At 38.9% G+C, this 22,293-nt stretch overlaps 1 long non-coding RNA gene across 1 annotated transcript in view; it reads left to right on the forward strand.

Annotated features, from left to right (window-relative positions):
- Nucleotides 1–20,280, forward strand: part of LOC149803226 (uncharacterized) — a 190,358-nt gene extending 170,078 nt beyond the window's left edge. Inside the window, exon 3 of the long non-coding RNA XR_016420161.1 lies at nucleotides 19,692–20,280. This is a non-coding gene — a long non-coding RNA (uncharacterized LOC149803226). The remainder of the gene's footprint in view (nucleotides 1–19,691) is intronic.
- Nucleotides 20,281–22,293: the final 2,013 nt, after the last annotated feature.

Consider the following 22,293-nt stretch of genomic DNA (forward strand, 5'->3'; position numbering starts at 1 on the left):
AACCACAATTACAAGAAGGCATCGATGAAGCTCGCGCTAAGATCGGCAGGGTTGAAGAGCGTATTCCAGTACTGGATATAGAAGAACAGCTAGTAAAATTTAAAGCTGAGATAGTAGATACATTTACCCCGGAAGGTCTCTCAGCTATCACGGATGGAAAACAGTTACTTAAAATCGCTGCATTTGGGTGGGATGAAAGAGAAAGGTATGTCAAATCTGAGTATTTTAAAGATCTAAAACGCGTTGATTGACCTAAATACATATATCGCATTATTTTCGGTGTTAAGCAGGTCAGAGGCGACGATGAAAATGTTAACTGTTTTAGTGAGACAGTAGGTGAGTATGTTGAACAAACAAAACGAGAAAAGAAACGAAAAGAAGTAGAAATAATGCAGCAATTTGAAAAAAGCAAGAGCAGAGAGGATAGCAACCTTGAGAACAAGTAAGAAAAAAAAGAGTCGAAACAACTGGAAGTGGTTTGTCCAACTCTAGCGTTGGTCTGGTCGCTAGCGATCGGGTCACTCGAGGAAGTGGCCTTGAAAAACTTTGTCCCGATAACGCCCTTGCTGATGTTGATAGACTTGAAATTCTGATTGGTGGACAAGAGCTGGTAATAATTCCAACAAGTATCAATGAAGCAGCTGCTATTTGTCAGATTATTCACAGGTGGCATCATGGACATTAATGTTTATTTGGCACTTGTCGATGAAATTATAGATGATTACTACAGCGACTGAGAGGGTCACTTCATTTACTAGGATTGCAATTGGATCAGTGACAAGAAAATAATATGATTATACACAATGCTCAACGTGGACCTGGGATGATCACAGTGATACATTCACGCTTGCCAACATATAAATCACTTTACCGAGATGGACCTGGTGATGTTGTTCAAGGTCTATTCAGAAAGATTGCCCCAAAGCGACTATGAAAGAAAGCCATCGTGACAAGGTTCTTGGCACCGTTAATAACGTTGCTGGTAAAGCATTCTCAGCAATCAAACAAAGACTTGCACCATTATTACACAAACCACCAGCGGTCCGACCAAAGAATACTAGCATTCCCCCAGTAAAACTGCAGGATGTTACACTTCCAAGCAACTAAGTGATGCCAGTATGTGTCCGTAAAATAATAAATCAAGCTGCAAATGAACAGCTGATTTTTTTTTAGCTGGGTTGCAAACCCCTAACAGGCTGACAAGACAACAAGATACCGAGAGAGAAAAAAAATATAACAGCAAGTTTGATAGCAGAAAGTGGTATTGATTCACTAGATAAACGTCAACGTCGTTTTTTTAATTTTAAAAACCAATAGATATAATATGTTCAAACGTGTATCTGATACCGCATTTGACATTGGTGCGCCAGTCCTCGAAGATGAATCGGTGCGTGATTATCAGTATTATTCTTATGATGCACGTCTACCTGATGCACGTGAAAGAATCGAACTTCAAGTTCAGGATACAGGCAGATATTTCTTGCCCAATGAGGCATTCATTGACATTGAATGTCGCCTTCTAAGGCATATAATACAGCATATCGGGTTGGTTTTGTTAATAATGGTGTTTTGAAGTTGTTTAAAAGTGCCACATTCATGATTGACGGAAAGAAGATTGAATCATGTCTTCAAAATATCGACTTACCACGACAATTATCGGGCTAGCCCGATACAGCGATGATTATTAACGGTCCGCTGGTCCGTACACGATGTTTTCAAAGGACACCACTGATCATCCCGAGAATCGTAACATAACAATGCACGCCGCTGGAACTGAAGTTTCAGCGATAAATGAAAATATTAACTATGGATTCTCAGCACGTCGGTCGATGCTAAGCGGTGATTAAGAATTTTCATGTGCAATTCCACTATCACATATATTTGGATTCTGTCGTAAAGTGAGAAAAGTTATCTTCAGTGCTAAACATACAGTTGTAATTGTTCGAAAAGCCACGGACAATAGTGCAATCTAGCAAGATATGCTGCAGTTGCAGGTATAGTAATGCTAACAAAACGTTCGTTGCGGATGCCAACAATGACATAATCGCTGACAGAAGAACAACAGCTGTTCTCTTTTATGGACTCAGGCAGTAAATCAACATTGTCACGGTTGATGAATGTTGATCACGACTGGTCTGCAATTGAATATAATCATTAATTAAATCATTCACAATATTATTATGTCATATCAGCACGTCAATGTTACCCTGACACCTGGTCAGATTAAAAAGCTACAATCAGTATCGAAAACAAAATCTGGAATAAAAATATTACTGAAACCAAAACAGGTCGCTAGCAACCCCAAAGGCCCAAATAAATTATCGCTGACAGAGCGTCAGATGACCCGCTTTAATGAAGCCAAGAAGTCAAAGACCGGTGTCACATTTCTGAGGCTGCCAAGAATGTTATAGGAACGACTGGTGGTATATTTCCACTTCTTGCAGTTATACAAACGTTGATTGCCTCTTCAGCTGCAGCTGTTGAAAACGCATCCGCACTTGGTGCTGTTGGAACTGCTGCCTGGATGGCATTAAATAAAGCTACAAGACAAGGAGTGTCCCAACGCGGTCTGACCTCCCAAAAAAAGACGAAATCTGCGATCCGTGAAAGGATCAGATCTAATACTGCCACGAACCCCTCAGTGGTACGGTAAATCAGGCACAGGTCTAAGATTAACACGGACTCATCGTTAAAACTTTCACGGAACTCTAGCACGCCTCCCATGTCAAATTTTAATTTATTTAAAGTTGCTCGTCGATTAAATATCCAACACATCAAAAGGAGTTTTCATGCGTGATCAGTTACCTGACAAACCAAATAGTATCGAAATGGGCATCGCAAATCTTTAAGGAAATTTCGGTCCTGGTACTCGATGGGTTGCATATATTCTTGATCCACGTAGTGTTGTTTATGTTGATTTGTAAGCAATAATTAATTGGTATTTGCGTATAAAAAAATAAACCTGACGGTGAATCCGCTAGCACTCCTGACTAGAATGTGGTCGGTATTCCAACAGGAATCAAATAAATCAACGATGAATTTCAACGCAGAATTAAGTCTATCATCGGGAAGCCCACCCCATTAAAAAAAAATCTGCCCTATAGAAAAATAAGATCATCTATCAGAACTGTATTAAGATAACCGTTAATACCAACACTAACACCACCAGCACCACAGAATCACAGAAAAACCGACTATCAGTCGAATAAGCAGTCGTTCATAAATGTTCCAGAATACAGAAATAGTGACACTTGAATAAACAGAGGTGAGGGAGAGGATGCTCAGCATATCAAACCATTAACGATCAATCTCATCTGGATATTTCATCATATTATTTACACCGACGAGGAACGTAGATACTTACGGTGAAGAGGGGAATCTATGATACATTTGCTGGGGATATAACACTAGAGTTTAATCGCACATATAATGAACTACTATGGCTGTTTGAGCGTTATGATATCCTGGGTCTCCACAGTAGCATAATGGTACAAGTGAGTCTCAGACTTTCAGACAAAGTATCATTAAAAGAAAATTTTCTCGCTTATTTCAGGATCACAAACGCGGACTTACCTACTTTAAACTATGCTGATTTATTCAATCGTCGATGAATTCTACCCCAAGATCACATATGCATGGGAAAAATGAAAAATGAAAAAATGAATCCATGTCAGCAACGATTATAAAAGACGACAATGGTTCCATCGCTAGCGATGGTGGCAGTGTTCGTCATGTATCACATAGTGTAGTTAATATCACATCAACGATAGCCGTGAATCTCGCATGTGATGACGGATATGGCAGCTATCAGGTAGAATTTAAAAACTCTAAACAAGCACCGGCTGGGCTTGCCCAGCAGGGGTATATTCTCTATTCGATCACCCCTGAGATCCCCTCTGGTCATTTGATTGTATCGGTGCCAGTTAATCCTGTTTATTAACGATGTCATAATCCGCTTTTCTCACGGTTACATTTCAGATTTACTGATCACCATTGACAACTACTTTAATATTAAGTCTGTATGTTAGGCCTTACGACCTCAAATCCTAGGATCGGTGCGATCTTAGGCTCCCGGTGTTAACACTGGAGAGTTAACTCTGGGGGTTCCTCCACAATTTAAAGAAGTGTTATATAATTAATCATGAAAACATCGATGTGATTATTTCTGAAATTAAAATATTACATAACTAGATTTTCAGCAATCTCGATTCCATCTTAACATTGGGATCCATCTTTCTGATCAACTTAATCCTGAAACAATACTGTATGATTCTGAAATGTTACAGCAACGAAAATCCGAAGGAAGATACACGTTGAAAGCCGAATACATGTTTATCAAATCGCTCCAGCAAGCAATGACAGAGTCGTTAGTGATAATTACCGACGATACACAAATTCATCAATTTGTTCCACTTGCAACGGCGACCGAGAAAATCGGATCAGAGTTGTCTCGCGAATACGAAACAAAACTTTCCACGAGAAAGAAAGGTTAACTTTTACCGCGGTGATATATTTTAGTACATTTGGGATATCAGTAAACGCGACACTGTGTCAATATGGCTGTTTCGAGGGGATGAAGACAGAGGATTTGATCAGTTTGTGCTGTAGTCCGGGGATCTGTACAGATCGAAGATCTTCACTCGCAGATGACTACGGTTGCGTTAAAATACACCGATGACATGGAAGTTGTCGCGCAACTGCTCAGTAACTGCTTCACTGTGCCGTCCGTCACTGCTCATTTTGCCCAGCAGAAGATTTCATGGGAGCCAACACGTATGGAATTTCTCGAGGATATCCATCGATCGTGTGTCGAGTACGAACATGGCAGGTTGTGGAATGCTAAATATAATTACAGGAATGTTATCATTAATTGACATGGTTGCATATTATCCCGGACGTTTTCTTGGCTCTGGTGAGTGTGGGTGGTATTTTGGCCAAATACCTGCAGATTCTCAAGGGAATATCATCGATCTTACAGGATTTGCTGGGATTGTTCACCCAGTCGTCGCTGTTTGGTTTGGTCTTATTTTAACAAATCAGATCATGTGATAAATCCCATGGACATATAAAGGACTTCCGATAAGTGACGCCGATGCACCATGTGGTTCGTAACGAGTAAAAAATGAGCGAATACTTGATTATTCTGAGCCTGCAGATTGTAAACCTCATCCTTGGTATTACAAAAACTCACAATGGTCAAGGCCATCATTGGCACCAACTGTAAATGATCCAATCGCAAGGCATAAAACGGTCTATCTTTACGGTCCTGGTGGATCTGGAAAAAACACTCGCGCGCTAAAACTGTTTATGGCGTTGGAAGAAAATTTCCCCAAAGCTGGCTTCGGGCCCACATTTCATGGTAGTGCTAACCCCAACTCACCGACGTGGTCTGTTCAGCCCTTGCTGCTACCACTGAGAAGTTTCGTATTTGACACCTCCCTAATTTTTAAGGTAAAAGGCATGAACCTAATAATCACAAGCATAGTATTTATAAGTTCACACAGAAGCTAAATCTGCAATATGGTTTAGATTTACTTTGAGTTAGGCTTGAAAATGAGTTGGCTTGTTTGGTGACTACCTGTCACAGTTAGACTAGCACTGGAGATCAAACGCGTAACTTGAGCTACAAATGAACAGCCGACTTGGCTTACGTATTTACGCATGTCTGCTACAGAAGTAATTAACTAAAAATCGAGACGGTTGAGGGGGATGAAAAGTATGCTAATTTTTATAGTACTAGGGAACTTAATTCATGCAAAGGCATATACTGATTCTTTTAGCTGCCTTGTCATAGAAAAATATTCAAAATAGCTCTTTGCTGTCATAAATGATTGTAAAAAAGAGAGGTTGGTGGCAATGTTAGTTCAATATAAAAGCGACCAGTTGTATTATGAATTAACCTGATTGCCGCAGTCAAAATCTTACATGCATGCTTTCTACAAAATTCATTAGTTTGTTTTTATTTGTATCTTCAGTGTAAACGTTTTCTCATTTTTCTGCAATAGGTCATTATCGGATGAAAATTCACGAGATAAACTGTCCAGTCAGACCTAAATTACTTTCGTTCACATGGAAAAGTATAACGGAGGAAGGAAACACAGTTGCAATCAGAATGTTCTCGACCACTGCGGTTGTAACATACGTGTTTGCAATCTGCCAGAGGCGAATCACTAAAAACAGCAAATTGATGTGTATTCCGACAACTACTTCCGATGTGTTTTCAGGACCTGACAGAAATGACCGATCGATGTTCCATCAGACAGGGACCAGTGACGCGAACGTTGTTGTTGTCGTGTTGTTAACGCCATTTTTCATCACATGATAGGCTATACATGGCGGCCAGTATAAATGGTGCAGGATGAACCCGGGAAAATCCCGGAAAGAACCGCCGAACAGAGAGAAGCTACTGGCAAGCTTTCTCATACATCCACATTGGCCGAACCTGAGACTCGAACCAACGCAGACAGATGTGAGATGCAAATGATCCGTAACGCTGGGTGCATTAAACCACTCGGCCAGTCAGGGCCCCCTGTGACGCGATCGTTTCTCACCAATCGCCAAATTCACGTATCGAAACAGTCCGTACTGACGCAAACAAATAACGTGTGTGTCGTTCCAATCGAAGGTCGAAGCGATTATTTTTTCTAAATCTTTTGCAAGTGGTACGGAGGTAACTTTTTTCTTGTGTAATGGTTGCAAAAGCCGAAATGACGGCAAAAATGTTATGGATCTGCCTTCAAAGAAGTGGGTAATGGTAGATCTGAACTTAGGTCAGTATACATTATGTCTCAGTCAAACTATCCATGGGCGTCCGCAATTGCTCCCCAAAACTCGGGGTTATTATGTCGGTCATTCATGGTAAGATGGGCAGATTTTGTAATAATAATAATAATAATAAATAATAAATAATAAATACTGCTATTTCACCTCTGTCCTCATGGGTTCGATGTTCGGGCTTGGCTAATGTGGATATGTGAGAAAGCTGCCAGTAGCTTCCCGTGGGTCATCATCATCATCATTATTATTATTATTATTATTATTATTAATTAATTAATTAATTAATTAATTAATTAATTAATTAATTAATTATTACTGAGTCCTCTGTGAATGACCTACATATATCTAATATAAATCATTCCACTAATGTACCGCATTGATATGGCATGAACTTAAAGAAACATCATAATTATTCTTTCTCGGAATACATACTGTAATATGGACCGGTTCAAATAATGGTTTTGAAATAACGCATATCACGCGATTGAAGTAACGTATATCATGCGACTGAAGTAACGTATATCATGCGATTGAAGTAACGTATATCATGCGATTGAAGTAACGTATATCATGCGATTGAAGTAACGCATATCATGTGATTGAAGTTGAGATTGAAATAACGTATATCACGCAACTGAAGTAATGCATTTTAACAAAGCACATAACGCAAACTATGATATGCCTTAAGTTCATCTTGAATCGAATAAATTGAAGTTTAACATTAGTGACATGCGGTATAATTACTGATACAAAGGAGTGTTCTGCCCCGAGCTCTCGTAAAGCCCATGCCCTTGGATATTCTCTCCACATAAGTAATTGTTTGTCAAATATTTGTGTAGCTGTGACATATTTTCTAAATTATGTTCATAGTATGAAAGTTCTCTTAAAAAAGATGTGCTATCTTTATTCGGCTGTTTTTGAAAGACTGAATACATGTCAAAATGCAGTGAATTGTCAAATGTTTAATAGCACCTCCATCTCTTTGGACACACGGTTTCAACCATGTCCGTCTTTTCTGTCACCAAACATCACTTCAAGTCCGTCGCGAATTTCGTTTCTGCTTATAATATTGTGATGTACTCCATAAATTGAAACTTACCTAGCATGAGTTTTTACATTAAGAAAACCTACAACAGCATCTTCCGGCAAAATTGTGTGGCCGCTGTTTGACTTTGAACTTTGTCACTCATTGTATAATATTTGTAAGGGCATCTAGGCACGATTCTAGCTCGTTACTGATTTAAAGAATACATAATGTAGATGTAACAGCAAATCAGAATTCATTATTTTCTAGACATGTGTGCAGAGGACAGGATCCACCATTTCCTAACTGAAATAAGGTATACAGCCGACATGCCCCTATATTTTCAGTTAGGCATGTGTATAGCTGTCACACGAGTTCCATTTATACAAGTGTAAATCTGAAAAGGCTCAAACATTACCCTTGAAACAAATGTACAGCTCACAGCCAAACGCCGTTTCCTTTTGACAAATGTGCAGCTGACATGCGTATTAGTTTCTTTAGACAAGAAACAGCGGGGTGGAGGTGTCAACAAACATGGGGGTGGGGGTCGGCAACACCCCATCCCCAACGGCCAAAGCCCCCTCCTACAATCCTGTCCTTGGAAAATGTTGATTTAAGCCTGTTTAGCACAAAAAAGAAAATAGCAAAAAGCGGTGACCAGGCCTAGCTAAATGATGTTTTATATGCTATTTCGATGGCAATTGTTATATTTGTTATTATAATTGTTAATTTGTAATTAGGCACCATCCCAAGTGAACTCATGGATGCAAAATGAACACCCCAGTGGATTGGGGGGGGGGGCAGGCAAGTTTTACCTGGGTTATGTTCTTTACAGTTACCCGTTCATTGATATTTCAACATCTTCTCAGCCGATCGCAACTGTCCCCCGCCTAATTATAATAATTTTTTTTTTTTTACAAACGCCTACAAATTGTCCACCGCGTTATTCGAAACCAATCAAAGTTTCCGCTGAACAAAATTCCAACCGCGCTAACCTCTACAGTACGAGCTGGCTGGAGAAATATATACGATTCTTGATGTTTAAAGATGCATGCATGTTATTTACAGCAAATCAATTACCTACTCCACCCAATAGGTGAGATTACAAGCGTACTGATATATTTTTTTTTATGAACGTAGGGCAAAAAATACTTATCCCAAAGCATAAACGTACAATATATCCTACATAGATAGCAAATTACTGACGTTATTACTTGACGTTCTAATAATCTATGCAACCCCTATTACAATCAGTTGAAAGATAAATGCGCAAACATGTGTTATTTTTATCCGCGACTGAATCATTGAACCGGATTACGCCACTGGGGAATTTCATGTTGTTGGCGGAATTCGAAGCATTTCTTCGCAAAACGTTACGGTGGGTTGTTAGTAGGTAAAAAAAACAACAGTACATTGCTATATATACTGAATTTTTTTTTCATTACACCGCTTCTATCGAGCTGACTTTTTCTCCAATTAATAAGATTGGTTTCTAGTCATGGAAAATCTATGATTTTCTACTTAGACAATCTTTAGCGTCTTTTATTGTAGCACCCACGAAGTCACTTCATCGTTCATAGTATCTTCTTAGCGTTATATATTTACTCCCCCCCCCCTTATTAAACACAAAGTTCGGACATTCCCATCACACCCTGCCCCTTTCCGCATTTAACGCATGGTTCTGACCCTAACCTTCCTCGCCGGCCACTTGCTCAATGAGATCCACAATACTTATTAAAACATGTTTTCCATATGGGGTTGTCAATCCAATCATAAGCCACTTACATGTACTTTTTGCTCTTAACATTATATTACATTCCGGGATAATGATCAGTGAAAGAAAAACTTGCCTTAATTAAAAACGGGTTGATAGATTGTTGGGACACAATTGCATGAACAGTATTATAATCTCACGGTGTTAGACAAAACCTTGTTAACTGACCTAGGAAATTTGCGAAATCAGATTAAATCGTTAGAAACTACAAGATAAGAGGTTGTAATGTTATCTATGATTAAACCAGCCACGGCCCAGGGTTGATTTTAATAGAGTAGAAGATATATTAAAAAAACGCCCACCGTTTGATTTACAATTACACCAACATATCAGAATGGCCAAGGAGGAGTTCAAGCGGGACGGTGCAGCTCATATTTGGTCAACGCTGCGGATAGATCACGACAGTATTTTCATTGGTGATACAATGAATGACGAACGCGGGGGATGATTATTGGTAATTTAGCTGATGATAAAAGATATTTATTAGAATTAAATTTATTGCCTAACCCGATGGTGAAAATTGCCCAACTCGACCCTGTTCAACAATCACGAGCACGTGGTCAGCATATGGCCTTCAAGATAAAGATTCTGCATCGGGAATGCTTACAGGTATTGACAAACCATATTATGAACAATCATATCCTGCAGTTGTTGACGGACAAATCCATGCTGAAGAGCGTCGAATCTAGTCGGTAGATTGAGGTTACCCGTAGATCTTACCACGCTACAAATTGTATGTCTGGTTACGCTCGATATTGGTTTGGTTACTGTTTAACACCTTCAAGTTCACCAGGTCCATATAAATACCTGACTGTCACGTTGCTGCCTAGCACCAGCCTCACGAGAGGATAGCGTTTGCTTAGCCTCAGTTTGTTTCTCCGTGATTGCATCGACGGGTTTCATAGCAATTTTAAGCGTAAACGTCATTGTTTAACTCAGCTATCACGTGCGGTAATCTCGCAACTATTCGCGAGATTTGTTCTTGGTTAGTAATTCCTGGGCGTCCTGATATCCAAACAATCGCTCAGCAAGCGTTCGATTTAATGGTTCAACGATTGCTTGATCATGAGGTATGGCGGCGTGCCCTCGCCTGATTTTTAACTCTTTGTTATTTTATCAGCGATATTACCCCATCAAGAATTTTTTTGCCAGGATCAACCTGTAGCAATCGTGGCCAGAATAACGGTAAACGCGAATAAATTCATTCAAACGCGGTTGCGACTTCAGTTGCTGTTTTAGTCGATAGCGGTTCCGCTTCCTTGTATCTACTTTCAGGGTCGACGACGGTCAACACGTATTTATATGTGCGTACATGGCTCTGTAGTTCGTGTTTACATGATATGACAGTGATTGTGTCATGTGGTAAAAACAACATATCTGCTTGATGACCTTCGTTCGGATTGCTCACATGAAACCGTCCATTTTGAATCGTTTCAGGTGGCGGTAAATAAATGTGCCATATTGCCTGTCGGGCCAACCAATCTGCGTATACACCGCATGCGACACCTTCAGCATCGGCGAATTTGCTAATCGCTGCTGTGTCTTTCGAATATCTTCTTGGACTATAATGAATTGACTCCATTATTATAATTATTAATTGCACACACTTAGTAATTCCCCCGCTTGTTTACCACTCATCATAGCCGATATTATCAACCAGTTGACGAGCGATTCTCGCATGTTTTATTTTTTATCGACTTCAACATATGAATCAACTTGACATCAGCGATATCTCGTTATTCAAGATCTTTGTTTTTATATGCGACGTCATGAGCATGCAAAGCCTGGTCAATCGCATTTACTGGAAATTCTCCTGCTTTTGGCTGATTTGTTTTCGTCAAGTCTGATATCAAGTCGGATATCAGGACCACAATAATCATATTCCGGAAGTAGTTTTTTTACCCGTGCACTTAGCCCAATGAGTTCCTGGTAATTTTCCGAGTGCCGCAGCAATATCACCGCCAATAGACGTTTCGCGAGACCGTACAAGCTTATACTTTTTGTGCCGCATTTTATACACTTGCCTGTTAGTGCTCGCCGGTTATTCCTCAACTGTTGTTGCTCTTAGCCCAGTTGTATCCGGGACCGCTTTGCATCGAACACAATATAGACTCATGATTATAAATAATAAATAATTTTACAATATGAACGTGACTGACCTTTCATAAACACAAACGCAAGCACCCGACAAGCACCATCCAGCGTTACCAGATAGTATTCGAGCTATTATCATTAGCCCGTCTGGGTCTGGTAAAACTCGGTTGATGCTCAACCTGATAATAAGATGGCTTAAACTCTATTTAGTAGCACCATCCGCAGACGGCCAGCCATGGTATGATGTCCTAAAGGAATTCAATGAAGATGTTAATGAGTCCCTGTTTCCCGATACAGGTACTGTTGAATATATCACCGACATAAATGATGTACCGTCGGTCGAAGATCTTGATGGTAGTATAAATAATCTTGTGGTTTACTATGATGTCATGCTTGACAAACAAACAAATCCAGCCATTATATTTTCACGAGACAGGCATAAAAACACAGAAGTCATTTACGTTACGCAACGATATGTTTAGATCACCAAGGTGGTCAAAGATAACTGTAATTTTTCGTTATCTTTAACGGCGTTGATACACATACATTGCGAAATATTCACGGAGACAGGGACATAAAAAAGTCTATGCACATATTCAGATAACTCCACATGGATTCATTACAATTAATTAACACATGCAGCAACACGATATAGCATTGGTCTCGATAAAATCTTTGGTTGAGCAGCCTGCACGTCAAATAAGCGGTGGGTTTCCTATTATTAAAGAAATATATTTACTATATAAATAACCAAGAAAATATTAAAACAATTATCTCTGAAATTGAGAAATTATATTAAAAAAAACTGTCTCGTGGTTCAACTCAATGTTTAAAAAAATCAACAACTATTTTGAAATGATACAGCAGCGACGGGAAGAGGGTCGATATACACTTGCACAAGAATATAGATCTATCAAATTACTCCAACGCGAAATGGAATTGTCTTTGGTGTCAACAATGGTAGCGAAATTGCTAAATTTGTTCCACTGGCTAGCGCAATTAAGAAATCAGATCCAAGCTCTCTCGCCAATATGAAACTCGAGCGGTTGTAGGTATACTTGTGAGACAGCTAAGGAAACTTGTGTCGGATTGATTTGAATCAGAATTCAGATCGTCCGATATTGACTTGTGACCTCGCCAGTATTAAAAGCAACACGAAGGGGTATAAAAAGCTAACATAATGTTTCGCATGACAAAACAATAGGTTATTTATTTTTTGTATTGGCGGCGGAATGCGCTATTTTTTCACTGCCTATCACGCACATACAAACTAACAGTTAATTTTTTCCCACGGATATCAATCAGATGCGCACCCTAGTTGGTCAGACGAAAACGTATTCGTGGCAACGATAGATTATGAGAAGTAAACATGATTAACCGCACCGATACGATCAAATGACCGGGGGGGGGGGGATCCTATGGAGAAAAGATTTAAACAACATATCACTGGGATGCCTGCATCATCCCTGCAATCCATCAGCAGTATAACTACCATCCACTGATTCAAAGACACGGTTAAAAGAAATCGTCAACGTAATATTACTACATACGGCGATACATGTCGACCACCACCCACTGGACCATTGTTTTGTTGTAGAATATCTAACGGACCTCTTATTTTCCCCCATACAGTAGAGATGTTTGGCATATATTCGTCAATTATATCATTGAGATACTGCTACCTTTTATCAATGTTCGACCCGTGTAGTTTAAACGTAGGCTGTTGGTTTTCGGTGATCTTAAAACGTCAAGGAAATGTTTTTGTATGATACGTCTCCTATTTTCACCCCCTCCCCATGGTGAATTACTGATTCTATCAGTTTCGTTGGACAGAAATCAGCACTGAACCTCACCTGGTTGAGATGATGTACTGTCATAGTGATTTCTTGTTTAAGATCATTATTCAGATATTCAAGTATATACGACTCAAGAAACCTTCTGAGATCTTTTTGTGTCCTTTTATGTTCCTTCGCTATTTCAACGATAACTATTTTATCAATAACCCCTAGTTCAAACAATGGTCTTAATGAAATTTCTGTTAATAATCTTTCCTCTTCACGACGTGAAAGCTGGTCCTAGTAATCTCTACTACCAGTCGAGGCTAACCGCAGCATTTCCAGTAGAAAAAGTTCAACGAACTTCGGCATATTGGGTGTATTCTATACCTGGAGTTTTCATAAATATTCGTTTTTTCTGATGAATAATAATATCGTTGTGATTGTAGTAAACCAACAACAATGTACGTCAACGGCGTAATTGATCATTGATAGTTCAATGGCAGCGCTCAGCGTTGGCTCATGTACTTTGATAGCGATCTTTGATTTTTTTTTTTCCCTGTTATAGATGTGGTTCTCCGCTGACGTTCATAATTGATTTCTTCGATTTGGTATGATCCTGTTGGAATGAAAACGACTTTCGTCTGGGACAGTCTGGCCACCTTCATCAAGCTTGATTTCATGCGTGAATACCAGTGAATTGTTATGAGCTAAGCCACCAAATGATTTTGTTTTTCGGCCAAATATTATAAATTCGTAATTGTGTCAGTGCGATCTCAAGTGACCGACCATTAGGTGTTTTTATCGGAGTTGGAAAACCAGTATCGAATTCCGGCTGCGTTGGCACCACTGATATCATTTTGGTCGTTGGCAGCGTTATGTTAGTGATAATCTGTTTCAGTCGGGTATTTATTTCTGCGGTCATTATTATATTTGTACGGATTGTAAATGTGGTGTTGGCAACATTGTCGCCCGCAAATTATCGCTGCGGGCGTTATCTCACGGCAGTGCTATCTTGTGATACCAATAATAAATATCACTAATTGCAGAAAATTCACTATCTGATATTACACCGTCGTTTAACCCCGTCGATAGTATATATGATATATTTATATAAACATGCGTCACTGCCCATGTTACTTCTGTGTGTTCATGTAGTTTCTTGCCCTCGCATGTTGACAGTTTTTCCGCAATAATATTAAGGATACCAGCAACGCCGAGAACAACGGTGACACCGATACCTATCACGGGCGATATCTGTAAGATTGTGTGGGATTGATTGTCGCGCGATCGTATACGCTAAGTAATTAACTGAGATGTTTGCACGACGAATTCCAGACACCACGTCGTTGATGTTAAGTTTTTGTCTTCTGGATCCAATATGAATATTCCCTCTATATTTTGATTTAATACGACTGACACGTTCCGGAAAATCTATCGCTTGAATGACGCCACTGACATTTCGTAAATATCCCGAATTTCGCATAGCTAAACACTGAGACTCTGTACACCCCGGTGATCTCAGCAGTATATTTGAGGGAGTTGTTTTTTGTGACCTTGTTACTGATCCAGACCCCACCATATATACCACGTTGATGATTAGCGCCGTATGAATTACACATAGCAGCAATCTTTATCATTTTTTCGTCGATGTCAACGAGCATAACTTCGGCGACCATTGTATATACAAAGTAATCAGTAGAGACTCTACTTGTGTTTCTGCAACAATTCGGATCACAATGTGATTAATATGCCACTCACTGATGCTACCCAGGAATTTACCGTGGAGTTTATGTTTTCAACGTACCTTTATGTTTCAGGGTCATCGTCTCCTATCGGTTCTTTCTAAACAACAATTATATTTCAGTCCATGTTGAGTTCACCAGTCATTGTATCTCCGGCTTTAACAACACATTTACTGACCTCGTTCTGATCGTCGCTATTGATATGCTTGAGTCTCTGATTTTCCCATTATTAGTACATACCGGTATGGTATTGTTGGTCATACCTAAAACTCGCTGGATAATATCTGCCCACTTAATAGTGTTCGTCTTTAGGCGCCCATGTTGATCCTGAAAAACAACAACCTCATTCCGGCCAACCCCATTATACAAGTTCGAAAATGTCAACGCTGTATGTCTAATCAAATCCAAGTGTTTCAGTGAGAAATAATAACTCGGATATAATGACGTAAAATCTCGATGAGATATATGCAAACCAGAAGCAACATTCTGATCACGCTCCATGAATGTCATCGAACGATGATACGTACGTACAACATTATTGTTATCGAAATTCAGTAACACCTCTTCGAATGGTTCTTGATGTCCGTTTATTCCTAGAGAGACTTCGCTAACACGAAGCGTGTCAAACACCACTGGGGTTCGTGTCTGAGAATTTGCTCGTGCGTTATCCTGAAGCTGTATGTTGTGGTGCTGAAACCCCTTGCGCTGATGCTATCTGCCATGTAAATACACCAGAAACAGTAAACTGAGTACTCTCTGCGGTCATAGATTTTCCGTCGCTGACCATGAAAGAGAGCAGCCGTTGTTCTTCAACGAGTTCTGGTATCATTGTTGTCATCCACAACGACAGTTTTGTCAGTCTCACTTTACCAGCGTCAAACGTATCTGTACGCCAGACTGCATCGTTGTCGTTGTCCTTTCGAACAGTACAAATGTATGTATAGCAACATTTTTGCAAAATCCAAAGATGTGTGATAGTCGAATTGTACATGAAAATTATTCATCACCATTTGACATTGATTGACGTGCTGAGAATCATAAGTTGAAATTTCATTCATCGGTGCTACTTTAGTTTCCGTATCGTTCATTTTTACGTTGCGATTCTCGGGTTCATTGGTGGTATCTTTGGCGAATATCATTGATGGGCCAGCTGACCTTGAATAATCAACTGCATATCTTGCATACCCAGTATCGTTATATCATCGGCAGCTTGGTTTATTATATTACTGACACGTGCTGGCATCACGTCAGTGCTTTTGGGTCGATCCTTTTAAATAAACCTTGAACATCACCAATCCCATCTCCGTAGATAATTTTATATACTGGTAATCGTGAATTTATCACCCAGACCATTTCAGGTCCACGTTGAGCATTGTGAATAATCATGTTATTTTGTTATCCACTATCTAACTGATCAAACAATGAAGTAATTTCATCGATTATTGCTTGGTAAACGCTGCTGTCCATGACCCACCGGTAAATAAACCCTTACAAATATCAGCTGCTTCACTGATGATTTCGGGGGAATTATTGCCGGCTCGTCTTCCACCAATCAGAATTTCTAGTCAATCAACATCATCATGGACGTTAATGGGACAAAGTTGATCGTAAATCGCCGACGAAGTTTGCTTTTTACGACTACGATCGCAAGTGGTAAGGTTATTTCCCGTAGCCCCTTAATGTTGATGATTCGTCATGTGGTCCCAGAGCACTGGAAAGTTCCTCTAACTCAGCTTCTGTCTTTTATTTTTCTTGTTTCAGATTTAGTTTTTACGCCGGATTTTCATCTTTTTCTGCTTGTTTAAGTTGACACTTTATTCCTTCCTGCTTTCTGTCCTTTGCTGTTTTACAATTGCAGCCTATTCCGTAACTGCTCGGTTAAAAATTTCAAAATTATTAAAATCTTCAGATTTACTCCTTTAAGTATTAGTAGAAACGTGATATACATCTTTAACCCAATCTGCAGCTTTTAGACTGTGAATATATTCGGGTTTTATATATTGATCTCTAGCACCGTATCCAAACACGTCAATATCACGTATTTGGTCTCTATCCCTGATAGCGGCAATACCCTCCTCAGTATCTATTATGTTAGTTCTACCTTTCGGTGATGGTGATTGGTGAACTTCGGGTTGAGGTTGCTGGGGTGATTGAGCTGGTTGAAGACGATGAACTATATACGCCAGTAATGTCTCGAGAGTTTTTCGTGTTGCCTCAGTTGCTGTAGCAATTTTGGGGGGTTAGTTCAACAATTGGTTAAAATAACCCTCTGTAAATTCCACTTGAACTTCCCGACGTTGTTGTTTGACAGGATCACGGATGGGAAGATATTTCCTAATTGCCTCTAGTCGTAGTCGAACTAGCTTAGCTGTACGAGATTTCATAGTTAGCGCATAATCACTCATTATTATTGTAACAGTGATTTAATTACAGATCACCGGTCAAAGGATAGACAAGATTTTAGTACATATAGTAATGTGCCGTTTTGTTTTGTTACCTACTAACAACCCACTGGAACTCTTTGTGAAGAAATGTTTCGAATTACGCGGACGAGATTCCCCCATGACGTATATCCGGTTTAATGACCCGCTTGCGGCTAAAAATAACACATGTTGTTTACGCATTTATCTCTCCGCTGATTGTAATACGGTTGTATAGATTATTAGAACATTAAATAATAACATAAGTGATTTACTGTCTTTGTAGGATATATTTACGAATATGTTTTGGGATTAGTATTTTTGTACATTTTGTTCATAAAAATGTCAGTACGACTGTAATCAGTTACACCTGTTGGGTGGAGGGGGTAATTGATTTGCTGTAAACAACACGCATGCGTCTCTATACATCAAGAATCAGATATATTTCTCCAGCGAGCTCGTACTGTAGAGGTTATCGCGGTTGGAATTTTGTTCAGCGACCCGTTGGTCGCCAATCGGAAACTTTGTTCGGGTTCGAATCACGCGGCAAACAATTCTTTCGACTTTTGTAAAGACAGAATTATTATACTTAGTGATTATCTGCAATAGGTTGAGATGTTAAAATATCAATGAACGGGTAATTATAAAGAATATAACTAAACTCAGGTAAAACTTGCCTGCCCCCCCCCCCCAGGGTGTTCGTTTCGCACACATGGGTTCCTTGGGGGGGGGGGTATACCTGATAACAAATTAACAATTATAACAATTACCCACGAAATAATGTATAAAATATCATTCAGCTTGGCGAGGGCATCTCTTTTTGCTAATTTTCTTTTGTGCCAACTAGTCTTACATGCAAGGCTCGGGTTGGCTTTTTTTTGGCAATTAAAAATCAACATTTTCCAAGGCTTGGATTGGGGGGGGGGAGGACTCTGGACGTGGGGGAGTATTGTCCCCCCCCCCCAAAAAAAAAAAAAAAAAAATATAATTACTGACCGACCTACCTGCCCACCCCGTCGCTCAAGGAACATGTGACAGGCACATAAGTTCCCTTAGACAAGTGTACGGATGACAGGCACATTAGTTCCTTTAGACAAGCGTACAGCTAAGGTGCCACACCATTTTCCTTCAGAAAACTCTACAGCTGACAGGTTAAAACTTCTCCCTCTGCAAAGATTATAGGATAGGAACGTACGTAAAAGATAAGCCTTTTTGAACCTGGAAGGTGTCAATTCCTTGTGTAAGAAATACTTATCTGGTCTCTTGCAGTCATGATCAGAGTGTATGCTGATGATGATAATAATAATAATAATAATAATAATAATAATAATAATAATAATAAATAATAATAATAACAATAATAATATTAATAATTATTAATAATTATGTGTTGTGCAGTGCAGTGCAGTGCAGTGCAGTGCAGTATAGTATAGTATAGTATAGTATAGTATAGTATAGTATAGTATAGTATAGTATAGTATAGTACAGTATTAATAATACCTTCGAGTCTCGGATTCGGCTAATGTGGATATGTGAGAAAGCTTGCCGGTATCTTCTCGTGGGTCGGGGGTTCTTTCCGGGTTTTTCCGGGTTCTTCCTCCACCATTAATACTGGTCTCCATGTATAGCCTATCATGTGCTGAAAAATGGCGTTAAACCCTACAACAACAACATTAAGAATACCGTTTGTTTTATCGCAAACAGTATGTTCATCTTTTATCTATATATTATGTGAAATGTTTTCATATGTTTATTTGGAAAGTAAATTAATCTCATCACATTACGTGTTGGCATGCGATAAACTCAACGTGTTATCTCGGCATGATGTGAAGACAAATGAGGGCTACGAAATCTCATTTATTTTATCTGCTATATGCTTGGAAATATAAACAATTTTATTTTATACCTCGGGCATACAGTCTTCTTGATGAAGATCTATCAGGTCAGGCGGGATTTTGGATGCATATTCAATTTTTCCCTATTTGTTCATTGTAACTATGTTTGTAAGCAACTTAATGACTTTCTCGTTTCAGATCTCCCATATGTTGTATTACTGGCGATAAAAGGTTCTTTTGTTTTCAGTTTTATCCCTGAACTTAAAATGGGACGTGTCAGCCTAGAGACAACCAACCGGAAGGGGTTTCTTTTTAACACCTGCAAAATAGCTTTGGCAAAGGAGTGTTCACCTTTCTTCAGAGATCCAGTGGAGTTAAAGTTGTTAGTATTCTCATTTATATTGTGAATGAGAGTGATATAACAAAGCATTCTGCCTTTATGCAAATTTCTTTCTTTGTTGTTCTTTTATTGACTATTTTAAAAAGCTTTAGGGCTTAGCGAATCTTGGCCATTTTATTCAGTTTACTAAGACAATGTATATCATACATACATTGCTATCTTGCATCAAACTCTTTATTTCTCTTTGATCGTGGTAAATTTACTTTTCTATTTCATTCATAGTTTATAATAATACTCTATAATGGGACAAAATTTACGAAATTCTTGATTTAGAATTACCATCTTTCCATTTCCACGCTTAACTTTTATTTTTAAATCGCTTAAAGTAATTGTATGCAAGGCAACATTTGCTTTTGTCAAAAAAGTGGCTTTTCTGAGAAATTCCACGAGGCTGTCAATGTTTTAATTCCTAATGTCAATAAATTTCATCACACCATGTGTTTCTATTCTATAACTTTTTCAGCCAAATCAGATTCTTCCACGTGGCTTGCTCTGAGGGTGAAAGCAATGCATTTATTTCATCTAGTATGAGATAGTAGATGTATTTGTTGCATATCGATATCTTAACTACGACCTCCAAGGTTCCAAAAAGAAATCTTTCAAATTCGGCTGTACTTATCCCGCGAACCAGCTTGCTAGGTTAGGCAATATTTTGAAATAATCGGCCTCTCAGTTGTACAGTGAGTTATACAAATCAGTTTAATTGATGACTTTCTGTTATCTAAGTTCATGCTTTGCTTGGCCCGTTGTAGCAAGACAACGTGCTCCACTTGAATCTAGTTTTGATTTTTGTTAACTTAGCAGTAGAAATGTTTTACATACAAGTCGATGTACAGGAACGTGTTCGACATTGTTAGTATCGTGCATAGTCTGACGCGTAGCACTTTGACATGATCCATTGTAGCTATTAACAGACATCAATAAGAGATCAGTTGATTGTCTAAACCGCAATTATTTTTTAGATGATTTGCAATGTACATAAAAGACATACTGTGTGTCATTCATAAGAATTGTAAACTTCTAAATCAAATTAAAATCTCAGAATAATATGTTATCTTTTATATTATTTCAGTAATATTGTTCATTGTTTGTATTCTGATGTAATAATTTCATTAATTGCTTGGCAGATATTATCAAACAGCGGCAGCTATCGGATGAGAAAAATTATTGAATTTTTGGTAATGACAAGCATGCAGTTGATTGCGTGAAATACAAGGATTTTCGTCTAACTTCTACTCTTGCAATGAGTATGGGGTTTGTTTGTTTTTTCATTATGTGTTACGCTCATATTGTTCATTATCCTGGATTATCCTACCCGTTTCGGCTTTAATCTCTATGCAGTGGATGGTTTAACCAGGGTTTGGGGAAAACTCGAAGTGAGATGAAAACGAGGAGCACCAACTTTTAATGGAGGATCTGAGTTTGTCGATTAAATTGATTAATCATATGACGGAGATGAACTGGCAGCTAACGAGCATAAGTGTTATGGTACAGAGCAAAATCAAAACAAAATGTCACCTTTACAAGAGCATCTCCGTGCAATTAAATAGCTCCTTGGCTTAGGAACTGAATACTTGTCAGAATCGACCACTCCAATTGTAAAGTGCTGGACCATATTGGAAGTATGGGCATTCAGATTCCTTCCTCACTCCACAGTTTTCAAATGTAAGTCGGCTCTAGTCTTCTGCCAATCGATCAATGTAGTGTATGTAAGTTTTCTACATCAGGATCTATACGCTTGCATCAGTTGCTTGTTGTGTACGAGACACGTGTGTTGCTTGTTGTGTAAGAGACACGTGTGATGCCGTCATACATGAATCTGCCGTGCTAGAAGCTGTGTTAGCATAAGGAAAGGCAGCTATCAGCCCATTGTCTTGCAGCCAATCACCAATAATCTTCATTGCTGCCGTTTACATATGAATTCCTCCCAAATTTACCAGGAATTTTTTTTGTCTTCACGACGAGTTTGTGTCCATATCCACTGTATCAGTCAACTGTGTAGGACACACGGTACTAATTCAACTCCAATAGTAAACATATGGTAACACCATCATATTCAAAATTCAGTAATTTAAAATTTCTGGGTGCTGATGATGAGACCTATAATTCTCCATGCACATCTAACCTTGGTGCAAGCTTATGTGTGGAGAACACCATATGACCCGCGGCATTTTGTTTACATACATGTGCATGAAACACGTGTTATTGATTCTGCACCAAATGAACCAGGTGCTACTTTCATTATTGAGTACTCCTGAGTCAAGCCTGTAAAAATGCTAAAATTGCATCAGTAGAAATTTGTCTATATTTGTTTTTAATTACATATAGGATAAGCTCTCAAAAAGTATTTTTCCTAAAATTTTAATTTTCATTATTAACCAATTATGGACCACCAAACCCGTAAATACTCTATTATTTCTTCACCTATTTCTACACTGGTTCACAGTTC

This window comes from Sinohyriopsis cumingii, chromosome 3 (assembly GCF_028554795.1).
Source record: "Sinohyriopsis cumingii isolate HCF-2022 chromosome 3, ASM2855479v2, whole genome shotgun sequence".
In the NCBI taxonomy this organism is placed as follows: domain Eukaryota; kingdom Metazoa; phylum Mollusca; class Bivalvia; order Unionida; family Unionidae; genus Sinohyriopsis; species Sinohyriopsis cumingii.